Consider the following 23,809-nt stretch of genomic DNA (forward strand, 5'->3'; position numbering starts at 1 on the left):
AAGGGCAGTTAGCACCTCTTCCGGAGTGGGGGTGGGGTGAGGTAATTACCTTTTGACTTCTGTTACTATGTTCGGAAACTGCCTTTTGGATTGAGGTGAAGAGAAACTGCATTTCTAAAAAGCACCATGGAACTTGTGAAACTTTATTGAGTCGCTTTTTCTCATCGATTCCCACACAGGTTTCCAACTCAGTTGGTATCCATGAGGCTCATGTCCAGGTGCAATCTGCAGCAAATTGCACGGTTAGGTAAAAGGCAAGGAAAGTGGCATCTCGAACCGGCCCCGAGGTCAGACCTTCCTCACAATGTAATCTGTCCTTCTCGGATTGTAATGCTACCTCCGGTTTTAGGGTGGAACATTCTTTGGGAACCTTATTCTGCAAAACAGACACAGTGACTGAAACTATGCTGCACGGTATGATTTGGGACACGGCCTGCTCAGCTTTGTGCATTTCCCCTGTAGTCCGGTGTGTTTCATGTTCCGTGTAAACGTGAAAGTTGTCCTGTTTCGAGCAATGGGTGAAATCATTGAGCAAAGCAAGAATCGAAATTGCAGTAATGTCAAGTAGCTCATGGTAATTTGACCCAATCATAACCGATCATATATTCTCACGCACTCACAGATATATCTGTAGCTGAATCGAGTCTGAGAAGATAGACTCAGTTTACCAGTGATTTTTGTCTGGATTGATGGGCTATCGTTTACTGCTGAGAAATTGATATTGTAGACGGGCACATCCCAGCAGCTGTGCGAGTCGGAGCGGGATCATGGAACCCTTTTCACGTGAGTTTACATCTGTTGTTATGCAGGAACACAATTGGAAGTGCAAGAAAATGGAGATGTGGGCGTGTTGGTAGTGTGGCCGAGCGGTCTAAGGCGCTGGATTAAGGCTCCAGCCTCGGCAGAGGCGTGAGTTCGAATCCCGCCGCTGCCATTTCTGCGGAGCAGCTAGTTTAAATGCTGTTTCGATCCCCTGCGGCATTTCTGTTTAAAACAGAAGCAAAATGAGTTTGCTTCCCGGGGAATTGATTGTGGTGTTGGAAAGTGCCGAATTTTCCAAAGTGTCTGTGCTGTCATGATCGTGTTCGCCTCCCGCGTGGAAAATCGCCAGCGGCTCTCCTGTTGCTTTCTGTTCCAGGCAAGTTGAGCTTTTACTGGAACCGAATGGAGACTGCTATTTCATCGTTGTTGCGAAACAGAGTCCTACGGTGACTCGACTCGTCGTTATTTGGTTTTCTGGCCAATGAGAAAATCGTTCCAATGTATTTCGATGTCATATGTTATTGAATTTCTCCCACTTCCTTCATTTCAGTCCTGGAGTCATCGGAAGGGAAAGGTAATCTAATCGAGACTGTGATTGGTGAAATTCACTTTTTATGGCCCATTCTTATTATGTTCTTTTTTTGTCTCTTTGCAGCATTGTCTGGGAAGTGGTGGTGCACTCAGGCTCCAGTATGTTTGAAAGAGTAGTTTGGAATTGCCCTGTTGTTAGTTGTGTGATTACGTTATGGCTCATGCCCCCTGACTGTCTCACATTTAGCATTCATGCTCGCTGTGTCTGAAAATGCATTTGGTTTTCCCGTTTTGTTTGTGTTCCGTGTTAAATGCTTTCTGTTTTGCGATTCGCTCAATACATTACGAATTAACAGGGTTTCTGAGGTAACTTCCAGCTGCAAAAATCCTCAACTGAGAATCTGGGAAATTTTCACGGAGTATGGTCAGTCGGAGCAAAAGTAAGGAAGTCGTTCGTTTCTGCAGTGTTTCACAATGCTACCTTTCCCGTGAGCAGTCGAACAGACGAAAAGATTTTGCCACAGACTGCGACGGTAAGCTCCGCAAAAACGTAATTCTTTAAAGCAGGTGTAAGCGACACAACGTTATTGGGGTACACCGCGTGGAAACAGATACTTCGGTGTATCTCGTCCATGCTCACCACATAGCCAAAATTAAACAAGTCCCATTAAACAACGAGCTAACGGAAACAGAAAGGTGAAAGGTCGAATGGCTTCAACTTTCAGTGCTGGATGCCACTGAGCTGCAGCGGGGACGACCGAGGCTTGTTTCTGTAGTGTAGTGGTCATCACGTTCGCCTTACACGCGAAAGATCCCCAGTTCGAAACTGGGCAGAAACTGATTTGCTCTTCAACTGCAGCCTTTGACATCGACAAGAACGGAGCTTTCTTGCTTGCTTTCCCATGTGCAAACCTGCCTTCGAGTTTGCTCGAATAAATCGTCGCTCGTAGTGCAATGCAATGCCGCTCCGTTTAATTACTGTGCAAAAGCATTGTAAAGTTTTTCTCCAACCTGGTTCTGATCATATGCCATTCTGTTTGAGAGTGTAGTTACCCCCTTCTGATCCTTCCACGAAAAGCATTACCGCATTCGCATTCCTTGCGCAGGCGGCCCGGTTCAAAGACAGGGAAGAAGCTGATGTGCTGGTGTCACAGTGCACCACGGATTCCTCAACTAGTCTGTCTGTCAAATGTATCCCAAAGTCGTCTCTGAAAGACCTCATTTGGAAGGTGTCTGTCGTTATTCAACGTGTGAGAATTGGCACCAGAGGTCCTGAATCATGTTTTGGAGCAGTTCGCACGTTAGTGGCTCATTCAATCAGCAACAGCAATGAAAGAAATTCCACTCTCAGAGGAACCACTGAACCTTTGCTTTCATAGCGTCGCTAGTATTAAGGTGCGCCCCGAGATCTAAGCCAGGTTGGAACGGAAACGGAGGAATCGACAGAGAGGCTACAGAATGACATCGCATCCATTTGGTTTTCATTAAATCACTGACGAGCAGGAAAATGTAAACGGGGAGGGCGAGTGGGGAAGTGAGGCAGTTGCAGCTCTGGAGAAAGTCCTTCGTTGTGATTCACTCAGCAACCAGAGACGTGACGGTGACTCAGGCGTGAGAGCTCTTCACATCGTGAACAAAAAGCAATCAAGGGCAGTTAGCACCTCTTCCGGAGTGGGGGTGGGGTGAGGTAATTACCTTTTGACTTCTGTTACTATGTTCGGAAACTGCCTTTTGGATTGAGGTGAAGAGAAACTGCATTTCTAAAAAGCACCATGGAACTTGTTAAACTTTATTGAGTCGCTTTTTCTCATCGATTCCCACACAGGTTTCCAACTCAGTTGGTATCCATGAGGCTCATGTCCAGGTGCAATCTGCAGCAAATTGCACGGTTAGGTAAAAGGCAAGGAAAGTGGCATCTCGAACCGGCCCCGAGGTCAGACCTTCCTCACAATGTAATCTGTCCTTCTCGGATTGTAATGCTACCTCCGGTTTTAGGGTGGAACATTCTTTGGGAACCTTATTCTGCAAAACAGACACAGTGACTGAAACTATGCTGCACGGTATGATTTGGGACACGGCCTGCTCAGCTTTGTGCATTTCCCCTGTAGTCCGGTGTGTTTCATGTTCCGTGTAAACGTGAAAGTTGTCCTGTTTCGAGCAATGGGTGAAATCATTGAGCAAAGCAAGAATCGAAATTGCAGTAATGTCAAGTAGCTCATGGTAATTTGACCCAATCATAACCGATCATATATTCTCACGCACTCACAGATACATCTGTAGCTGAATCGAGTCTGAGAAGATAGACTCAGTTTACCAGTGATTTTTGTCTGGATTGATGGGCTATCGTTAACTGTTGAGAAATTGATATTGTAGACGGGCACATCCCAGCAGCTGTGCGAGTCGGAGAGGGATCATGGAACCCTTTTCAGGTGAGTTTACATCTGTTGTTATGCAGGAACACAATTGGAAGTGCAAGAGAATGGAGTCGTTGGTGGTGTGGCCGAACGGTCTAAGGCGCTGGATTAAGGCTCCAGCCTCGGCAGAGGCGTGAGTTCGAATCCCACCGCTGCCATTTCTGCGGAGCAGCTAGTTTAAATGCTGTTTCGATCCCCTGCGGCATTTCTGTTTAAAACAGAAGCAAAATGAGTTTGCTTCCCGGGGAATTGATTGTGGTGTTGGAAAGTGCCGAATTTTCCAAAGTGTCTGTGCTGTCATGATCGTGTTCGCCTCCCGCGTGGAAAATCGCCAGCGGCTCTCCTGTTGCTTTCTGTTCCAGGCAAGTTGAGCTTTTACTGGAACCGAATGGAGACTGCTATTTCATCGTTGTTGCGAAACAGAGTCCTACGGTGACTCGACTCGTCGTTATTTGGTTTTCTGGCCAATGAGAAAATCGTTCCAATGTATTTCGATGTCATATGTTATTGAATTTCTCCCACTTCCTTCATTTCAGTCCTGGAGTCATCGGAAGGGAAAGGTAATCTAATCGAGACTGTGATTGGTGAAATTCACTTTTTATGGCCCATTCTTATTATGTTCTTTTTTTGTCTCTTTGCAGCATTGTCTGGGAAGTGGTGGTGCACTCAGGCTCCAGTATGTTTGAAAGAGTAGTTTGGAATTGCCCTGTTGTTAGTTGTGTGATTACGTTATGGCTCATGCCCCCTGACTGTCTCACATTTAGCATTCATGCTCGCTGTGTCTGAAAATGCATTTGGTTTTCCCGTTTTGTTTGTGTTCCGTGTTAAATGCTTTCTGTTTTGCGATTCGCTCAATACATTACGAATTAACAGGGTTTCTGAGGTAACTTCCAGCTGCAAAAATCCTCAACTGAGAATCTGGGAAATTTTCACGGAGTATGGTCAGTCGGAGCAAAAGAAAGGAAGTCGTTCGTTTCTGCAGTGTTTCACAATGCTACCTTTCCCGTGAGCAGTCGAACAGACGAAAAGATTTTGCCACAGACTGCGACGGTAAGCTCCGCAAAAACGTAATTCTTTAAAGCAGGTGTAAGCGACACAACGTTATTGGGGTACACCGCGTGGAAACAGATACTTCGGTGTATCTCGTCCATGCTCACCACATAGCCAAAATTAAACAAGTCCCATTAAACAACGAGCTAACGGAAACAGAAAGGTGAAAGGTCGAATGGCTTCAACTTTCAGTGCTGGATGCCACTGAGCTGCAGCGGGGCCGACCGAGGCTTGTTTCTGTAGTGTAGTGGTCATCACGTTCGCCTTACACGCGAAAGGTCCCCAGTTCGAAACTGGGCAGAAACTGCTTTGCTCTTCAACTGCAGCCTTTGACATCGACAAGAACGGAGCTTTCTTGCTTGCTTTCCCATGTGCAAACCTGCCTTCGAGTTTGCTCGAATAAATCGTCGCTCGTAGTGCAATGCAATGCCGCTCCGTTTAATTACTGTGCAAAAGCATTGTAAAGTTTTTCTCCAACCTGGTTCTGATCATATGCCATTCTGTTTGAGAGTGTAGTTACCCCCTTCTGATCCTTCCACGAAAAGCATTACCGCATTCGCATTCCTTGCGCAGGCGGCCCGGTTCAAAGACAGGGAAGAAGCTGATGTGCTGGTGTCACAGTGCACCACGGATTCCTCAACTAGTCTGTCTGTCAAATGTATCCCAAAGTCGTCTCTGAAAGACCTCATTTGGAAGGTGTCTGTCGTTATTCAACGTGTGAGAATTGGCACCAGAGGTCCTGAATCATGTTTTGGAGCAGTTCGCACGTTAGTGGCTCATTCAATCAGCAACAGCAATGAAAGAAATTCCACTCTCAGAGGAACCACTGAACCTTTGCTTTCATAGCGTCGCTAGTATTAAGGTGCGCCCCGAGATCTAAGCCAGGTTGGAACGGAAACGAAAGAATCGACAGAGAGGCTACAGAATGACATCGCATCCATTTGGTTTTCATTAAATCACTGACGAGCAGGAAAATGTAAACGGGGAGGGCGAGTGGGGAAGTGAGGCAGTTGCAGCTCTGGAGAAAGTCCTTCGTTGTGATTCACTCAGCAACCAGAGACGTGACGGTGACTCAGGCGTGAGAGCTCTTCACATCGTGAACAAAAAGCAATCAAGGGCAGTTAGCACCTCTTCCGGAGTGGGGGTGGGGTGAGGTAATTACCTTTTGACTTCTGTTACTATGTTCGGAAACTGCCTTTTGGATTGAGGTGAAGAGAAACTGCATTTCTAAAAAGCACCATGGAACTTGTTAAACTTTATTGAGTCGCTTTTTCTCATCGATTCCCACACAGGTTTCCAACTCAGTTGGTATCCATGAGGCTCATGTCCATGTGCAATCTGCAGCAAATTGCACGGTTAGGTAAAAGGCAAGGAAAGTGGCATCTCGAACCGGCCCCGAGGTCAGACCTTCCTCACAATGTAATCTGTCCTTCTCGGATTGTAATGCTACCTCCGGTTTTAGGGTGGAACATTCTTTGGGAACCTTATTCTGCAAAACAGACACAGTGACTGAAACTATGCTGCACGGTATGATTTGGGACACGGCCTGCTCAGCTTTGTGCATTTCCCCTGTAGTCCGGTGTGTTTCATGTTCCGTGTAAACGTGAAAGTTGTCCTGTTTCGAGCAATGGGTGAAATCATTGAGCAAAGCAAGAATCGAAATTGCAGTAATGTCAAGTAGCTCATGGTAATTTGACCCAATCATAACCGATCATATATTCTCACGCACTCACAGATATATCTGTAGCTGAATCGAGTCTGAGAAGATAGACTCAGTTTACCAGTGATTTTTGTCTGGATTGATGGGCTATCGTTAACTGCTGAGAAATTGATATTGTAGACGGGCACATCCCAGCAGCTGTGCGAGTCGGAGAGGGATCATGGAACCCTTTTCACGTGAGTTTACATCTGTTGTTATGCAGGAACACAATTGGAAGTGCAAGAAAATGGAGATGTGGGCGTGTTGGTAGTGTGGCCGAGCGGTCTAAGGCGCTGGATTAAAGCTTCGGCAGAGGCGTGAGTTCGAATCCCACCGCTGCCATTTCTGCGGAGCAGCTAGTTTAAATGCTGTTTCGATCCCCTGCGGCATTTCTGTTTAAAACAGAAGCAAAATGAGTTTGCTTCCCGGGGAATTGATTGTGGTGTTGGAAAGTGCCGAATTTTCCAAAGTGTCTGTGCTGTCATGATCGTGTTCGCCTCCCGCGTGGAAAATCGCCAGCGGCTCTCCTGTTGCTTTCTGTTCCAGGCAAGTTGAGCTTTTACTGGAACCGAATGGAGACTGCTATTTCATCGTTGTTGCGAAACAGAGTCCTACGGTGACTCGACTCGTCGTTATTTGGTTTTCTGGCCAATGAGAAAATCGTTCCAATGTATTTCGATGTCATATGTTATTGAATTTCTCCCACTTCCTTCATTTCAGTCCTGGAGTCATCGGAAGGGAAAGGTAATCTAATCGAGACTGTGATTGGTGAAATTCACTTTTTATGGCCCATTCTTATTATGTTCTTTTTTTGTCTCTTTGCAGCATTGTCTGGGAAGTGGTGGTGCACTCAGGCTCCAGTATGTTTGAAAGAGTAGTTTGGAATTGCCCTGTTGTTAGTTGTGTGATTACGTTATGGCTCATGCCCCCTGACTGTCTCACATTTAGCATTCATGCTCGCTGTGTCTGAAAATGCATTTGGTTTTCCCGTTTTGTTTGTGTTCCGTGTTAAATGCTTTCTCTTTTGCGATTCGCTCAATACATTACGAATTAACAGGGTTTCTGAGGTAACTTCCAGCTGCAAAAATCCTCAACTGAGAATCTGGGAAATTTTCACGGAGTATGGTCAGTCGGAGCAAAAGTAAGGAAGTCGTTCGTTTCTGCAGTGTTTCACAATGCTACCTTTCCCGTGAGCAGTCGAACAGACGAAAAGATTTTGCCACAGACTGCGACGGTAAGCTCCGCAAAAACGTAATTCTTTAAAGCAGGTGTAAGCGACACAACGTTATTGGGGTACACCGCGTGGAAACAGATACTTCGGTGTATCTCGTCCATGCTCACCACATAGCCAAAATTAAACAAGTCCCATTAAACAACGAGCTAACGGAAACAGAAAGGTGAAAGGTCGAATGGCTTCAACTTTCAGTGCTGGATGCCACTGAGCTGCAGCGGGGCCGACCCAGGCTTGTTTCTGTAGTGTAGTGGTCATCACGTTCGCCTTACACGCGAAAGGTCCCCAGTTCGAAACTGGGCAGAAACTGCTTTGCTCTTCAACTGCAGCCTTTGACATCGACAAGAACGGAGCTTTCTTGCTTGCTTTCCCATGTGCAAACCTGCCTTCGAGTTTGCTCGAATAAATCGTCGCTCGTAGTGCAATGCAATGCCGCTCCGTTTAATTACTGTGCAAAAGCATTGTAAAGTTTTTCTCCAACCTGGTTCTGATCATATGCCATTCTGTTTGAGAGTGTAGTTACCCCCTTCTGATCCTTCCACGAAAAGCATTACCGCATTCGCATTCCTTGCGCAGGCGGCCCGGTTCAAAGACAGGGAAGAAGCTGATGTGCTGGTGTCACAGTGCACCACGGATTCCTCAACTAGTCTGTCTGTCAAATGTATCCCAAAGTCGTCTCTGAAAGACCTCATTTGGAAGGTGTCTGTCGTTATTCAACGTGTGAGAATTGGCACCAGAGGTCCTGAATCATGTTTTGGAGCAGTTCGCACGTTAGTGGCTCATTCAATCAGCAACAGCAATGAAAGAAATTCCACTCTCAGAGGAACCACTGAACCTTTGCTTTCATAGCGTCGCTAGTATTAAGGTGCGCCCCGAGATCTAAGCCAGGTTGGAACGGAAACGGAGGAATCGACAGAGAGGCTACAGAATGACATCGCATCCATTTGGTTTTCATTAAATCACTGACGAGCAGGAAAATGTAAACGGGGAGGGCGAGTGGGGAAGTGAGGCAGTTGCAGCTCTGGAGAAAGTCCTTCGTTGTGATTCACTCAGCAACCAGAGACGTGACGGTGACTCAGGCGTGAGAGCTCTTCACATCGTGAACAAAAAGCAATCAAGGGCAGTTAGCACCTCTTCCGGAGTGGGGGTGGGGTGAGGTAATTACCTTTTGACTTCTGTTACTATGTTCGGAAACTGCCTTTTGGATTGAGGTGAAGAGAAACTGCATTTCTAAAAAGCACCATGGAACTTGTGAAACTTTATTGAGTCGCTTTTTCTCATCGATTCCCACACAGGTTTCCAACTCAGTTGGTATCCATGAGGCTCATGTCCAGGTGCAATCTGCAGCAAATTGCACGGTTAGGTAAAAGGCAAGGAAAGTGGCATCTCGAACCGGCCCCGAGGTCAGACCTTCCTCACAATGTAATCTGTCCTTCTCGGATTGTAATGCTACCTCCGGTTTTAGGGTGGAACATTCTTTGGGAACCTTATTCTGCAAAACAGACACAGTGACTGAAACTATGCTGCACGGTATGATTTGGGACACGGCCTGCTCAGCTTTGTGCATTTCCCCTGTAGTCCGGTGTGTTTCATGTTCCGTGTAAACGTGAAAGTTGTCCTGTTTCGAGCAATGGGTGAAATCATTGAGCAAAGCAAGAATCGAAATTGCAGTAATGTCAAGTAGCTCATGGTAATTTGACCCAATCATAACCGATCATATATTCTCACGCACTCACAGATATATCTGTAGCTGAATCGAGTCTGAGAAGATAGACTCAGTTTACCAGTGATTTTTGTCTGGATTGATGGGCTATCGTTTACTGCTGAGAAATTGATATTGTAGACGGGCACATCCCAGCAGCTGTGCGAGTCGGAGCGGGATCATGGAACCCTTTTCACGTGAGTTTACATCTGTTGTTATGCAGGAACACAATTGGAAGTGCAAGAAAATGGAGATGTGGGCGTGTTGGTAGTGTGGCCGAGCGGTCTAAGGCGCTGGATTAAGGCTCCAGCCTCGGCAGAGGCGTGAGTTCGAATCCCGCCGCTGCCATTTCTGCGGAGCAGCTAGTTTAAATGCTGTTTCGATCCCCTGCGGCATTTCTGTTTAAAACAGAAGCAAAATGAGTTTGCTTCCCGGGGAATTGATTGTGGTGTTGGAAAGTGCCGAATTTTCCAAAGTGTCTGTGCTGTCATGATCGTGTTCGCCTCCCGCGTGGAAAATCGCCAGCGGCTCTCCTGTTGCTTTCTGTTCCAGGCAAGTTGAGCTTTTACTGGAACCGAATGGAGACTGCTATTTCATCGTTGTTGCGAAACAGAGTCCTACGGTGACTCGACTCGTCGTTATTTGGTTTTCTGGCCAATGAGAAAATCGTTCCAATGTATTTCGATGTCATATGTTATTGAATTTCTCCCACTTCCTTCATTTCAGTCCTGGAGTCATCGGAAGGGAAAGGTAATCTAATCGAGACTGTGATTGGTGAAATTCACTTTTTATGGCCCATTCTTATTATGTTCTTTTTTTGTCTCTTTGCAGCATTGTCTGGGAAGTGGTGGTGCACTCAGGCTCCAGTATGTTTGAAAGAGTAGTTTGGAATTGCCCTGTTGTTAGTTGTGTGATTACGTTATGGCTCATGCCCCCTGACTGTCTCACATTTAGCATTCATGCTCGCTGTGTCTGAAAATGCATTTGGTTTTCCCGTTTTGTTTGTGTTCCGTGTTAAATGCTTTCTGTTTTGCGATTCGCTCAATACATTACGAATTAACAGGGTTTCTGAGGTAACTTCCAGCTGCAAAAATCCTCAACTGAGAATCTGGGAAATTTTCACGGAGTATGGTCAGTCGGAGCAAAAGTAAGGAAGTCGTTCGTTTCTGCAGTGTTTCACAATGCTACCTTTCCCGTGAGCAGTCGAACAGACGAAAAGATTTTGCCACAGACTGCGACGGTAAGCTCCGCAAAAACGTAATTCTTTAAAGCAGGTGTAAGCGACACAACGTTATTGGGGTACACCGCGTGGAAACAGATACTTCGGTGTATCTCGTCCATGCTCACCACATAGCCAAAATTAAACAAGTCCCATTAAACAACGAGCTAACGGAAACAGAAAGGTGAAAGGTCGAATGGCTTCAACTTTCAGTGCTGGATGCCACTGAGCTGCAGCGGGGACGACCGAGGCTTGTTTCTGTAGTGTAGTGGTCATCACGTTCGCCTTACACGCGAAAGATCCCCAGTTCGAAACTGGGCAGAAACTGATTTGCTCTTCAACTGCAGCCTTTGACATCGACAAGAACGGAGCTTTCTTGCTTGCTTTCCCATGTGCAAACCTGCCTTCGAGTTTGCTCGAATAAATCGTCGCTCGTAGTGCAATGCAATGCCGCTCCGTTTAATTACTGTGCAAAAGCATTGTAAAGTTTTTCTCCAACCTGGTTCTGATCATATGCCATTCTGTTTGAGAGTGTAGTTACCCCCTTCTGATCCTTCCACGAAAAGCATTACCGCATTCGCATTCCTTGCGCAGGCGGCCCGGTTCAAAGACAGGGAAGAAGCTGATGTGCTGGTGTCACAGTGCACCACGGATTCCTCAACTAGTCTGTCTGTCAAATGTATCCCAAAGTCGTCTCTGAAAGACCTCATTTGGAAGGTGTCTGTCGTTATTCAACGTGTGAGAATTGGCACCAGAGGTCCTGAATCATGTTTTGGAGCAGTTCGCACGTTAGTGGCTCATTCAATCAGCAACAGCAATGAAAGAAATTCCACTCTCAGAGGAACCACTGAACCTTTGCTTTCATAGCGTCGCTAGTATTAAGGTGCGCCCCGAGATCTAAGCCAGGTTGGAACGGAAACGGAGGAATCGACAGAGAGGCTACAGAATGACATCGCATCCATTTGGTTTTCATTAAATCACTGACGAGCAGGAAAATGTAAACGGGGAGGGCGAGTGGGGAAGTGAGGCAGTTGCAGCTCTGGAGAAAGTCCTTCGTTGTGATTCACTCAGCAACCAGAGACGTGACGGTGACTCAGGCGTGAGAGCTCTTCACATCGTGAACAAAAAGCAATCAAGGGCAGTTAGCACCTCTTCCGGAGTGGGGGTGGGGTGAGGTAATTACCTTTTGACTTCTGTTACTATGTTCGGAAACTGCCTTTTGGATTGAGGTGAAGAGAAACTGCATTTCTAAAAAGCACCATGGAACTTGTTAAACTTTATTGAGTCGCTTTTTCTCATCGATTCCCACACAGGTTTCCAACTCAGTTGGTATCCATGAGGCTCATGTCCAGGTGCAATCTGCAGCAAATTGCACGGTTAGGTAAAAGGCAAGGAAAGTGGCATCTCGAACCGGCCCCGAGGTCAGACCTTCCTCACAATGTAATCTGTCCTTCTCGGATTGTAATGCTACCTCCGGTTTTAGGGTGGAACATTCTTTGGGAACCTTATTCTGCAAAACAGACACAGTGACTGAAACTATGCTGCACGGTATGATTTGGGACACGGCCTGCTCAGCTTTGTGCATTTCCCCTGTAGTCCGGTGTGTTTCATGTTCCGTGTAAACGTGAAAGTTGTCCTGTTTCGAGCAATGGGTGAAATCATTGAGCAAAGCAAGAATCGAAATTGCAGTAATGTCAAGTAGCTCATGGTAATTTGACCCAATCATAACCGATCATATATTCTCACGCACTCACAGATACATCTGTAGCTGAATCGAGTCTGAGAAGATAGACTCAGTTTACCAGTGATTTTTGTCTGGATTGATGGGCTATCGTTAACTGTTGAGAAATTGATATTGTAGACGGGCACATCCCAGCAGCTGTGCGAGTCGGAGAGGGATCATGGAACCCTTTTCAGGTGAGTTTACATCTGTTGTTATGCAGGAACACAATTGGAAGTGCAAGAGAATGGAGTCGTTGGTGGTGTGGCCGAACGGTCTAAGGCGCTGGATTAAGGCTCCAGCCTCGGCAGAGGCGTGAGTTCGAATCCCACCGCTGCCATTTCTGCGGAGCAGCTAGTTTAAATGCTGTTTCGATCCCCTGCGGCATTTCTGTTTAAAACAGAAGCAAAATGAGTTTGCTTCCCGGGGAATTGATTGTGGTGTTGGAAAGTGCCGAATTTTCCAAAGTGTCTGTGCTGTCATGATCGTGTTCGCCTCCCGCGTGGAAAATCGCCAGCGGCTCTCCTGTTGCTTTCTGTTCCAGGCAAGTTGAGCTTTTACTGGAACCGAATGGAGACTGCTATTTCATCGTTGTTGCGAAACAGAGTCCTACGGTGACTCGACTCGTCGTTATTTGGTTTTCTGGCCAATGAGAAAATCGTTCCAATGTATTTCGATGTCATATGTTATTGAATTTCTCCCACTTCCTTCATTTCAGTCCTGGAGTCATCGGAAGGGAAAGGTAATCTAATCGAGACTGTGATTGGTGAAATTCACTTTTTATGGCCCATTCTTATTATGTTCTTTTTTTGTCTCTTTGCAGCATTGTCTGGGAAGTGGTGGTGCACTCAGGCTCCAGTATGTTTGAAAGAGTAGTTTGGAATTGCCCTGTTGTTAGTTGTGTGATTACGTTATGGCTCATGCCCCCTGACTGTCTCACATTTAGCATTCATGCTCGCTGTGTCTGAAAATGCATTTGGTTTTCCCGTTTTGTTTGTGTTCCGTGTTAAATGCTTTCTGTTTTGCGATTCGCTCAATACATTACGAATTAACAGGGTTTCTGAGGTAACTTCCAGCTGCAAAAATCCTCAACTGAGAATCTGGGAAATTTTCACGGAGTATGGTCAGTCGGAGCAAAAGAAAGGAAGTCGTTCGTTTCTGCAGTGTTTCACAATGCTACCTTTCCCGTGAGCAGTCGAACAGACGAAAAGATTTTGCCACAGACTGCGACGGTAAGCTCCGCAAAAACGTAATTCTTTAAAGCAGGTGTAAGCGACACAACGTTATTGGGGTACACCGCGTGGAAACAGATACTTCGGTGTATCTCGTCCATGCTCACCACATAGCCAAAATTAAACAAGTCCCATTAAACAACGAGCTAACGGAAACAGAAAGGTGAAAGGTCGAATGGCTTCAACTTTCAGTGCTGGATGCCACTGAGCTGCAGCGGGGCCGACCGAGGCTTGTTTCTGTAGTGTAGTGGTCATCACGTTCGCCTTACACGCGAAAGGTCCCCAGTTCGAAACTGGGCAGAAACTGCTTTGCTCTTCAACTGCAGCCTTTGACATCGACAAGAACGGAGCTTTCTTGCTTGCTTTCCCATGTGCAAACCTGCCTTCGAGTTTGCTCGAATAAATCGTCGCTCGTAGTGCAATGCAATGCCGCTCCGTTTAATTACTGTGCAAAAGCATTGTAAAGTTTTTCTCCAACCTGGTTCTGATCATATGCCATTCTGTTTGAGAGTGTAGTTACCCCCTTCTGATCCTTCCACGAAAAGCATTACCGCATTCGCATTCCTTGCGCAGGCGGCCCGGTTCAAAGACAGGGAAGAAGCTGATGTGCTGGTGTCACAGTGCACCACGGATTCCTCAACTAGTCTGTCTGTCAAATGTATCCCAAAGTCGTCTCTGAAAGACCTCATTTGGAAGGTGTCTGTCGTTATTCAACGTGTGAGAATTGGCACCAGAGGTCCTGAATCATGTTTTGGAGCAGTTCGCACGTTAGTGGCTCATTCAATCAGCAACAGCAATGAAAGAAATTCCACTCTCAGAGGAACCACTGAACCTTTGCTTTCATAGCGTCGCTAGTATTAAGGTGCGCCCCGAGATCTAAGCCAGGTTGGAACGGAAACGAAAGAATCGACAGAGAGGCTACAGAATGACATCGCATCCATTTGGTTTTCATTAAATCACTGACGAGCAGGAAAATGTAAACGGGGAGGGCGAGTGGGGAAGTGAGGCAGTTGCAGCTCTGGAGAAAGTCCTTCGTTGTGATTCACTCAGCAACCAGAGACGTGACGGTGACTCAGGCGTGAGAGCTCTTCACATCGTGAACAAAAAGCAATCAAGGGCAGTTAGCACCTCTTCCGGAGTGGGGGTGGGGTGAGGTAATTACCTTTTGACTTCTGTTACTATGTTCGGAAACTGCCTTTTGGATTGAGGTGAAGAGAAACTGCATTTCTAAAAAGCACCATGGAACTTGTTAAACTTTATTGAGTCGCTTTTTCTCATCGATTCCCACACAGGTTTCCAACTCAGTTGGTATCCATGAGGCTCATGTCCATGTGCAATCTGCAGCAAATTGCACGGTTAGGTAAAAGGCAAGGAAAGTGGCATCTCGAACCGGCCCCGAGGTCAGACCTTCCTCACAATGTAATCTGTCCTTCTCGGATTGTAATGCTACCTCCGGTTTTAGGGTGGAACATTCTTTGGGAACCTTATTCTGCAAAACAGACACAGTGACTGAAACTATGCTGCACGGTATGATTTGGGACACGGCCTGCTCAGCTTTGTGCATTTCCCCTGTAGTCCGGTGTGTTTCATGTTCCGTGTAAACGTGAAAGTTGTCCTGTTTCGAGCAATGGGTGAAATCATTGAGCAAAGCAAGAATCGAAATTGCAGTAATGTCAAGTAGCTCATGGTAATTTGACCCAATCATAACCGATCATATATTCTCACGCACTCACAGATATATCTGTAGCTGAATCGAGTCTGAGAAGATAGACTCAGTTTACCAGTGATTTTTGTCTGGATTGATGGGCTATCGTTAACTGCTGAGAAATTGATATTGTAGACGGGCACATCCCAGCAGCTGTGCGAGTCGGAGAGGGATCATGGAACCCTTTTCACGTGAGTTTACATCTGTTGTTATGCAGGAACACAATTGGAAGTGCAAGAAAATGGAGATGTGGGCGTGTTGGTAGTGTGGCCGAGCGGTCTAAGGCGCTGGATTAAAGCTTCGGCAGAGGCGTGAGTTCGAATCCCACCGCTGCCATTTCTGCGGAGCAGCTAGTTTAAATGCTGTTTCGATCCCCTGCGGCATTTCTGTTTAAAACAGAAGCAAAATGAGTTTGCTTCCCGGGGAATTGATTGTGGTGTTGGAAAGTGCCGAATTTTCCAAAGTGTCTGTGCTGTCATGATCGTGTTCGCCTCCCGCGTGGAAAATCGCCAGCGGCTCTCCTGTTGCTTTCTGTTCCAGGCAAGTTGAGCTTTTACTGGAACCGAATGGAGACTGCTATTTCATCGTTGTTGCGAAACAGAGTCCTACGGTGACTCGACTCGTCGTTATTTGGTTTTCTGGCCAATGAGAAAATCGTTCCAATGTATTTCGATGTCATATGTTATTGAATTTCTCCCACTTCCTTCATTTCAGTCCTGGAGTCATCGGAAGGGAAAGGTAATCTAATCGAGACTGTGATTGGTGAAATTCACTTTTTATGGCCCATTCTTATTATGTTCTTTTTTTGTCTCTTTGCAGCATTGTCTGGGAAGTGGTGGTGCACTCAGGCTCCAGTATGTTTGAAAGAGTAGTTTGGAATTGCCCTGTTGTTAGTTGTGTGATTACGTTATGGCTCATGCCCCCTGACTGTCTCACATTTAGCATTCATGCTCGCTGTGTCTGAAAATGCATTTGGTTTTCCCGTTTTGTTTGTGTTCCGTGTTAAATGCTTTCTGTTTTGCGATTCGCTCAATACATTACGAATTAACAGGGTTTCTGAGGTAACTTCCAGCTGCAAAAATCCTCAACTGAGAATCTGGGAAATTTTCACGGAGTATGGTCAGTCGGAGCAAAAGTAAGGAAGTCGTTCGTTTCTGCAGTGTTTCACAATGCTACCTTTCCCGTGAGCAGTCGAACAGACGAAAAGATTTTGCCACAGACTGCGACGGTAAGCTCCGCAAAAACGTAATTCTTTAAAGCAGGTGTAAGCGACACAACGTTATTGGGGTACACCGCGTGGAAACAGATACTTCGGTGTATCTCGTCCATGCTCACCACATAGCCAAAATTAAACAAGTCCCATTAAACAACGAGCTAACGGAAACAGAAAGGTGAAAGGTCGAATGGCTTCAACTTTCAGTGCTGGATGCCACTGAGCTGCAGCGGGGCCGACCGAGGCTTGTTTCTGTAGTGTAGTGGTCATCACGTTCGCCTTACACGCGAAAGGTCCCCAGTTCGAAACTGGGCAGAAACTGCTTTGCTCTTCAACTGCAGCCTTTGACATCGACAAGAACAGAGCTTTCTTGCTTGCTTTCCCATGTGCAAACCTGCCTTCGAGTTTGCTCGAATAAATCGTCGCTCGTAGTGCAATGCAATGCCGCTCCGTTTAATTACTGTGCAAAAGCATTGTAAAGTTTTTCTCCAACCTGGTTCTGATCATATGCCATTCTGTTTGAGAGTGTAGTTACCCCCTTCTGATCCTTCCACGAAAAGCATTACCGCATTCGCATTCCTTGCGCAGGCGGCCCGGTTCAAAGACAGGGAAGAAGCTGATGTGCTGGTGTCACAGTGCACCACGGATTCCTCAACTAGTCTGTCTGTCAAATGTATCCCAAAGTCGTCTCTGAAAGACCTCATTTGGAAGGTGTCTGTCGTTATTCAACGTGTGAGAATTGGCACCAGAGGTCCTGAATCATGTTTTGGAGCAGTTCGCACGTTAGTGGCTCATTCAATCAGCAACAGCAATGAAAGAAATTCCACTCTCAGAGGAACCACTGAACCTTTGCTTTCATAGCGTCGCTAGTATTAAGGTGCGCCCCGAGATCTAAGCCAGGTTGGAACGGAAACGGAGGAATCGACAGAGAGGCTACAGAATGACATCGCATCCATTTGGTTTTCATTAAATCACTGACGAGCAGGAAAATGTAAACGGGGAGGGCGAGTGGGGAAGTGAGGCAGTTGCAGCTCTGGAGAAAGTCCTTCGTTGTGATTCACTCAGCAACCAGAGACGTGACGGTGACTCAGGCGTGAGAGCTCTTCACATCGTGAACAAAAAGCAATCAAGGGCAGTTAGCACCTCTTCCGGAGTTGGGGTGGGGTGAGGTAATTACCTTTTGACTTCTGTTACTATGTTCGGAAACTGCCTTTTGGATTGAGGTGAAGAGAAACTGCATTTCTAAAAAGCACCATGGAACTTGTTAAACTTTATTGAGTCGCTTATTCTCATCGATTCCCACACAGGTTTCCAACTCAGTTGGTATCCATGAGGCTCATGTCCAGGTGCAATCTGCAGCAAATTGCACGGTTAGGTAAAAGGCAAGGAAAGTGGCATCTCGAACCGGCCCCGAGGTCAGACCTTCCTCACAATGTAATCTGTCCTTCTCGGATTGTAATGCTGCCTCCGGTTTTAGGGTGGAACATTCTTTGGGAACCTTATTCTGCAAAACAGACACAGTGACTGAAACTATGCTGCACGGTATGATTTGGGACACGGCCTGCTCAGCTTTGTGCATTTCCCCTGTAGTCCGGTGTGTTTCATGTTCCGTGTAAACGTGAAAGTTGTCCTGTTTCGAGCAATGGGTGAAATCATTGAGCAAAGCAAGAATCGAAATTGCAGTAATGTCAAGTAGCTCATGGTAATTTGACCCAATCATAACCGATCATATATTCTCACGCACTCACAGATACATCTGTAGCTGAATCGAGTCTGAGAAGATAGACTCAGTTTACCAGTGATTTTTGTCTGGATTGATGGGCTATCGTTAACTGTTGAGAAATTGATATTGTAGACGGGCACATCCCAGCAGCTGTGCGAGTCGGAGAGGGATCATGGAACCCTTTTCACGTGAGTTTACATCTGTTGTTATGCAGGAACACAATTGGAAGTGCAAGAGAATGGAGTCGTTGGTGGTGTGGCCGAACGGTCTAAGGCGCTGGATTAAGGCTCCAGTCTCGACAGAGGTGTGGGTTCGAATCCCACCGCTGCCATTTCTGCGGAGCAGCTAGTTTAAATGCTGTTTCGATCCCCTGCGGCATTTCTGTTTAAAACAGAAGCAAAATGAGTTTGCTTCCCGGGGAATTGATTGTGGTGTTGGTCAGTGCCGAATTTTCCAAAGTGTCTGTGCTGTCATGCTCGTGTTCGCCTCCCGCGCGGAAAATCGCCAGCGGCTCTACTGTTGCTTTCTGTTCCAGGCAAGTTGAGCTTTTACTGGAACCGAATGGAGACTGCTATTTCATCGTTGTTGCGAAACAGAGTCCTACGGTGACTCGACTCGTCGTTATTTGGTTTTCTGGCCAATGAGAAAATCGTTCCAATGTATTTCGATGTCATATGTTATTGAATTTCTCCCACTTCCTTCATTTCAGTCCTGGAGTCATCGGAAGGGAAAGGTAATCTAATCGAGACTGTGATTGGTGAAATTCACTTTTTATGGCCCATTCTTATTATGTTCTTTTTTTGTCTCTTTGCAGCATTGTCTGGGAAGTGGTGGTGCACTCAGGCTCCAGTATGTTTGAAAGAGTAGTTTGGAATTGCCCTGTTGTTAGTTGTGTGATTACGTTATGGCTCATGCCCCCTGACTGTCTCACATTTAGCATTCATGCTCGCTGTGTCTGAAAATGCATTTGGTTTTCCCGTTTTGTTTGTGTTCCGTGTTAAATGCTTTCTGTTTTGCGATTCGCTCAATACATTACGAATTAACAGGGTTTCTGAGGTAACTTCCAGCTGCAAAAATCCTCAACTGAGAATCTGGGAAATTTTCACGGAGTATGGTCAGTCGGAGCAAAAGTAAGGAAGTCGTTCGTTTCTGCAGTGTTTCACAATGCTACCTTTCCCGTGAGCAGTCGAACAGACGAAAAGATTTTGCCACAGACTGCGACGGTAAGCTCCGCAAAAACGTAATTCTTTAAAGCAGGTGTAAGCGACACAACGTTATTGGGGTACACCGCGTGGAAACAGATACTTCGGTGTATCTCGTCCATGCTCACCACATAGCCAAAATTAAACAAGTCCCATTAAACAACGAGCTAACGGAAACAGAAAGGTGAAAGGTCGAATGGCTTCAACTTTCAGTGCTGGATGCCACTGAGCTGCAGCGGGGCCGACCCAGGCTTGTTTCTGTAGTGTAGTGGTCATCACGTTCGCCTTACACGCGAAAGGTCCCCAGTTCGAAACTGGGCAGAAACTGCTTTGCTCTTCAACTGCAGCCTTTGACATCGACAAGAACGGAGCTTTCTTGCTTGCTTTCCCATGTGCAAACCTGCCTTCGAGTTTGCTCGAATAAATCGTCGCTCGTAGTGCAATGCAATGCCGCTCCGTTTAATTACTGTGCAAAAGCATTGTAAAGTTTTTCTCCAACCTGGTTCTGATCATATGCCATTCTGTTTGAGAGTGTAGTTACCCCCTTCTGATCCTTCCACGAAAAGCATTACCGCATTCGCATTCCTTGCGCAGGCGGCCCGGTTCAAAGACAGGGAAGAAGCTGATGTGCTGGTGTCACAGTGCACCACGGATTCCTCAACTAGTCTGTCTGTCAAATGTATCCCAAAGTCGTCTCTGAAAGACCTCATTTGGAAGGTGTCTGTCGTTATTCAACGTGTGAGAATTGGCACCAGAGGTCCTGAATCATGTTTTGGAGCAGTTCGCACGTTAGTGGCTCATTCAATCAGCAACAGCAATGAAAGAAATTCCACTCTCAGAGGAACCACTGAACCTTTGCTTTCATAGCGTCGCTAGTATTAAGGTGCGCCCCGAGATCTAAGCCAGGTTGGAACGGAAACGGAGGAATCGACAGAGAGGCTACAGAATGACATCGCATCCATTTGGTTTTCATTAAATCACTGACGAGCAGGAAAATGTAAACGGGGAGGGCGAGTGGGGAAGTGAGGCAGTTGCAGCTCTGGAGAAAGTCCTTCGTTGTGATTCACTCAGCAACCAGAGACGTGACGGTGACTCAGGCGTGAGAGCTCTTCACATCGTGAACAAAAAGCAATCAAGGGCAGTTAGCACCTCTTCCGGAGTGGGGGTGGGGTGAGGTAATTACCTTTTGACTTCTGTTACTATGTTCGGAAACTGCCTTTTGGATTGAGGTGAAGAGAAACTGCATTTCTAAAAAGCACCATGGAACTTGTGAAACTTTATTGAGTCGCTTTTTCTCATCGATTCCCACACAGGTTTCCAACTCAGTTGGTATCCATGAGGCTCATGTCCAGGTGCAATCTGCAGCAAATTGCACGGTTAGGTAAAAGGCAAGGAAAGTGGCATCTCGAACCGGCCCCGAGGTCAGACCTTCCTCACAATGTAATCTGTCCTTCTCGGATTGTAATGCTACCTCCGGTTTTAGGGTGGAACATTCTTTGGGAACCTTATTCTGCAAAACAGACACAGTGACTGAAACTATGCTGCACGGTATGATTTGGGACACGGCCTGCTCAGCTTTGTGCATTTCCCCTGTAGTCCGGTGTGTTTCATGTTCCGTGTAAACGTGAAAGTTGTCCTGTTTCGAGCAATGGGTGAAATCATTGAGCAAAGCAAGAATCGAAATTGCAGTAATGTCAAGTAGCTCATGGTAATTTGACCCAATCATAACCGATCATATATTCTCACGCACTCACAGATATATCTGTAGCTGAATCGAGTCTGAGAAGATAGACTCAGTTTACCAGTGATTTTTGTCTGGATTGATGGGCTATCGTTTACTGCTGAGAAATTGATATTGTAGACGGGCACATCCCAGCAGCTGTGCGAGTCGCAGCGGGATCATGGAACCCTTTTCACGTGAGTTTACATCTGTTGTTATGCAGGAACACAATTGGAAGTGCAAGAAAATGGAGATGTGGGCGTGTTGGTAGTGTGGCCGAGCGGTCTAAGGCGCTGGATTAAGGCTCCAGCCTCGGCAGAGGCGTGAGTTCGAATCCCGCCGCTGCCATTTCTGCGGAGCAGCTAGTTTAAATGCTGTTTCGATCCCCTGCGGCATTTCTGTTTAAAACAGAAGCAAAATGAGTTTGCTTCCCGGGGAATTGATTGTGGTGTTGGAAAGTGCCGAATTTTCCAAAGTGTCTGTGCTGTCATGATCGTGTTCGCCTCCCGCGTGGAAAATCGCCAGCGGCTCTCCTGTTGCTTTCTGTTCCAGGCAAGTTGAGCTTTTACTGGAACCGAATGGAGACTGCTATTTCATCGTTGTTGCGAAACAGAGTCCTACGGTGACTCGACTCGTCGTTATTTGGTTTTCTGGCCAATGAGAAAATCGTTCCAATGTATTTCGATGTCATATGTTATTGAATTTCTCCCACTTCCTTCATTTCAGTCCTGGAGTCATCGGAAGGGAAAGGTAATCTAATCGAGACTGTGATTGGTGAAATTCACTTTTTATGGCCCATTCTTATTATGTTCTTTTTTTGTCTCTTTGCAGCATTGTCTGGGAAGTGGTGGTGCACTCAGGCTCCAGTATGTTTGAAAGAGTAGTTTGGAATTGCCCTGTTGTTAGTTGTGTGATTACGTTATGGCTCATGCCCCCTGACTGTCTCACATTTAGCATTCATGCTCGCTGTGTCTGAAAATGCATTTGGTTTTCCCGTTTTGTTTGTGTTCCGTGTTAAATGCTTTCTCTTTTGCGATTCGCTCAATACATTACGAATTAACAGGGTTTCTGAGGTAACTTCCAGCTGCAAAAATCCTCAACTGAGAATCTGGGAAATTTTCACGGAGTATGGTCAGTCGGAGCAAAAGTAAGGAAGTCGTTCGTTTCTGCAGTGTTTCACAATGCTACCTTTCCCGTGAGCAGTCGAACAGACGAAAAGATTTTGCCACAGACTGCGACGGTAAGCTCCGCAAAAACGTAATTCTTTAAAGCAGGTGTAAGCGACACAACGTTATTGGGGTACACCGCGTGGAAACAGATACTTCGGTGTATCTCGTCCATGCTCACCACATAGCCAAAATTAAACAAGTCCCATTAAACAACGAGCTAACGGAAACAGAAAGGTGAAAGGTCGAATGGCTTCAACTTTCAGTGCTGGATGCCACTGAGCTGCAGCGGGGCCGACCGAGGCTTGTTTCTGTAGTGTAGTGGTCATCACGTTCGCCTTACACGCGAAAGGTCCCCAGTTCGAAACTGGGCAGAAACTGCTTTGCTCTTCAACTGCAGCCTTTGACATCGACAAGAACGGAGCTTTCTTGCTTGCTTTCCCATGTGCAAACCTGCCTTCGAGTTTGCTCGAATAAATCGTCGCTCGTAGTGCAATGCAATGCCGCTCCGTTTAATTACTGTGCAAAAGCATTGTAAAGTTTTTCTCCAACCTGGTTCTGATCATATGCCATTCTGTTTGAGAGTGTAGTTACCCCCTTCTGATCCTTCCACGAAAAGCATTACCGCATTCGCATTCCTTGCGCAGGCGGCCCGGTTCAAAGACAGGGAAGAAGCTGATGTGCTGGTGTCACAGTGCACCACGGATTCCTCAACTAGTCTGTCTGTCAAATGTATCCCAAAGTCGTCTCTGAAAGACCTCATTTGGAAGGTGTCTGTCGTTATTCAACGTGTGAGAATTGGCACCAGAGGTCCTGAATCATGTTTTGGAGCAGTTCGCACGTTAGTGGCTCATTCAATCAGCAACAGCAATGAAAGAAATTCCACTCTCAGAGGAACCACTGAACCTTTGCTTTCATAGCGTCGCTAGTATTAAGGTGCGCCCCGAGATCTAAGCCAGGTTGGAACGGAAACGGAGGAATCGACAGAGAGGCTACAGAATGACATCGCATCCATTTGGTTTTCATTAAATCACTGACGAGCAGGAAAATGTAAACGGGGAGGGCGAGTGGGGAAGTGAGGCAGTTGCAGCTCTGGAGAAAGTCCTTCGTTGTGATTCACTCAGCAACCAGAGACGTGACGGTGACTCAGGCGTGAGAGCTCTTCACATCGTGAACAAAAAGCAATCAAGGGCAGTTAGCACCTCTTCCGGAGTGGGGGTGGGGTGAGGTAATTACCTTTTGACTTCTGTTACTATGTTCGGAAACTGCCTTTTGGATTGAGGTGAAGAGAAACTGCATTTCTAAAAAGCACCATGGAACTTGTGAAACTTTATTGAGTCGCTTTTTCTCATCGATTCCCACACAGGTTTCCAACTCAGTTGGTATCCATGAGGCTCATGTCCAGGTGCAATCTGCAGCAAATTGCACGGTTAGGTAAAAGGCAAGGAAAGTGGCATCTCGAACCGGCCCCGAGGTCAGACCTTCCTCACAATGTAATCTGTCCTTCTCGGATTGTAATG

At 46.3% G+C, this 23,809-nt stretch overlaps 9 non-coding genes across 9 annotated transcripts; all 9 read left to right on the forward strand.

Moving 5' to 3' along the window:
* The first annotated feature begins 2,059 nt into the window (after positions 1–2,059).
* On the forward strand, positions 2,060–2,132 carry trnav-uac (transfer RNA valine (anticodon UAC)). Its single transcript has one exon. It is a non-coding gene; the product is annotated as a tRNA-Val (tRNA).
* A 2,858-nt stretch (positions 2,133–4,990) lies between these two features.
* trnav-uac (transfer RNA valine (anticodon UAC)) lies at positions 4,991–5,063 on the forward strand. The gene has a single exon. It is a non-coding gene; the product is annotated as a tRNA-Val (tRNA).
* Positions 5,064–7,923: 2,860 nt separating this feature from the next.
* trnav-uac (transfer RNA valine (anticodon UAC)) lies at positions 7,924–7,996 on the forward strand. The gene has a single exon. It is a non-coding gene; the product is annotated as a tRNA-Val (tRNA).
* A 2,866-nt stretch (positions 7,997–10,862) lies between these two features.
* On the forward strand, positions 10,863–10,935 carry trnav-uac (transfer RNA valine (anticodon UAC)). The gene has a single exon. It is a non-coding gene; the product is annotated as a tRNA-Val (tRNA).
* Positions 10,936–13,793: 2,858 nt separating this feature from the next.
* trnav-uac (transfer RNA valine (anticodon UAC)) lies at positions 13,794–13,866 on the forward strand. The gene has a single exon. It is a non-coding gene; the product is annotated as a tRNA-Val (tRNA).
* Positions 13,867–16,726: 2,860 nt separating this feature from the next.
* On the forward strand, positions 16,727–16,799 carry trnav-uac (transfer RNA valine (anticodon UAC)). Its single transcript has one exon. It is a non-coding gene; the product is annotated as a tRNA-Val (tRNA).
* A 1,651-nt stretch (positions 16,800–18,450) lies between these two features.
* Positions 18,451–18,532, forward strand: trnal-aag (transfer RNA leucine (anticodon AAG)). Its single transcript has one exon. It is a non-coding gene; the product is annotated as a tRNA-Leu (tRNA).
* Positions 18,533–19,657: 1,125 nt separating this feature from the next.
* trnav-uac (transfer RNA valine (anticodon UAC)) lies at positions 19,658–19,730 on the forward strand. Its single transcript has one exon. It is a non-coding gene; the product is annotated as a tRNA-Val (tRNA).
* A 2,866-nt stretch (positions 19,731–22,596) lies between these two features.
* On the forward strand, positions 22,597–22,669 carry trnav-uac (transfer RNA valine (anticodon UAC)). Its single transcript has one exon. It is a non-coding gene; the product is annotated as a tRNA-Val (tRNA).
* Positions 22,670–23,809: the final 1,140 nt, after the last annotated feature.

Source organism: Chiloscyllium punctatum, chromosome 18, assembly GCF_047496795.1.
Source record: "Chiloscyllium punctatum isolate Juve2018m chromosome 18, sChiPun1.3, whole genome shotgun sequence".
NCBI lineage: Eukaryota > Metazoa > Chordata > Chondrichthyes > Orectolobiformes > Hemiscylliidae > Chiloscyllium > Chiloscyllium punctatum.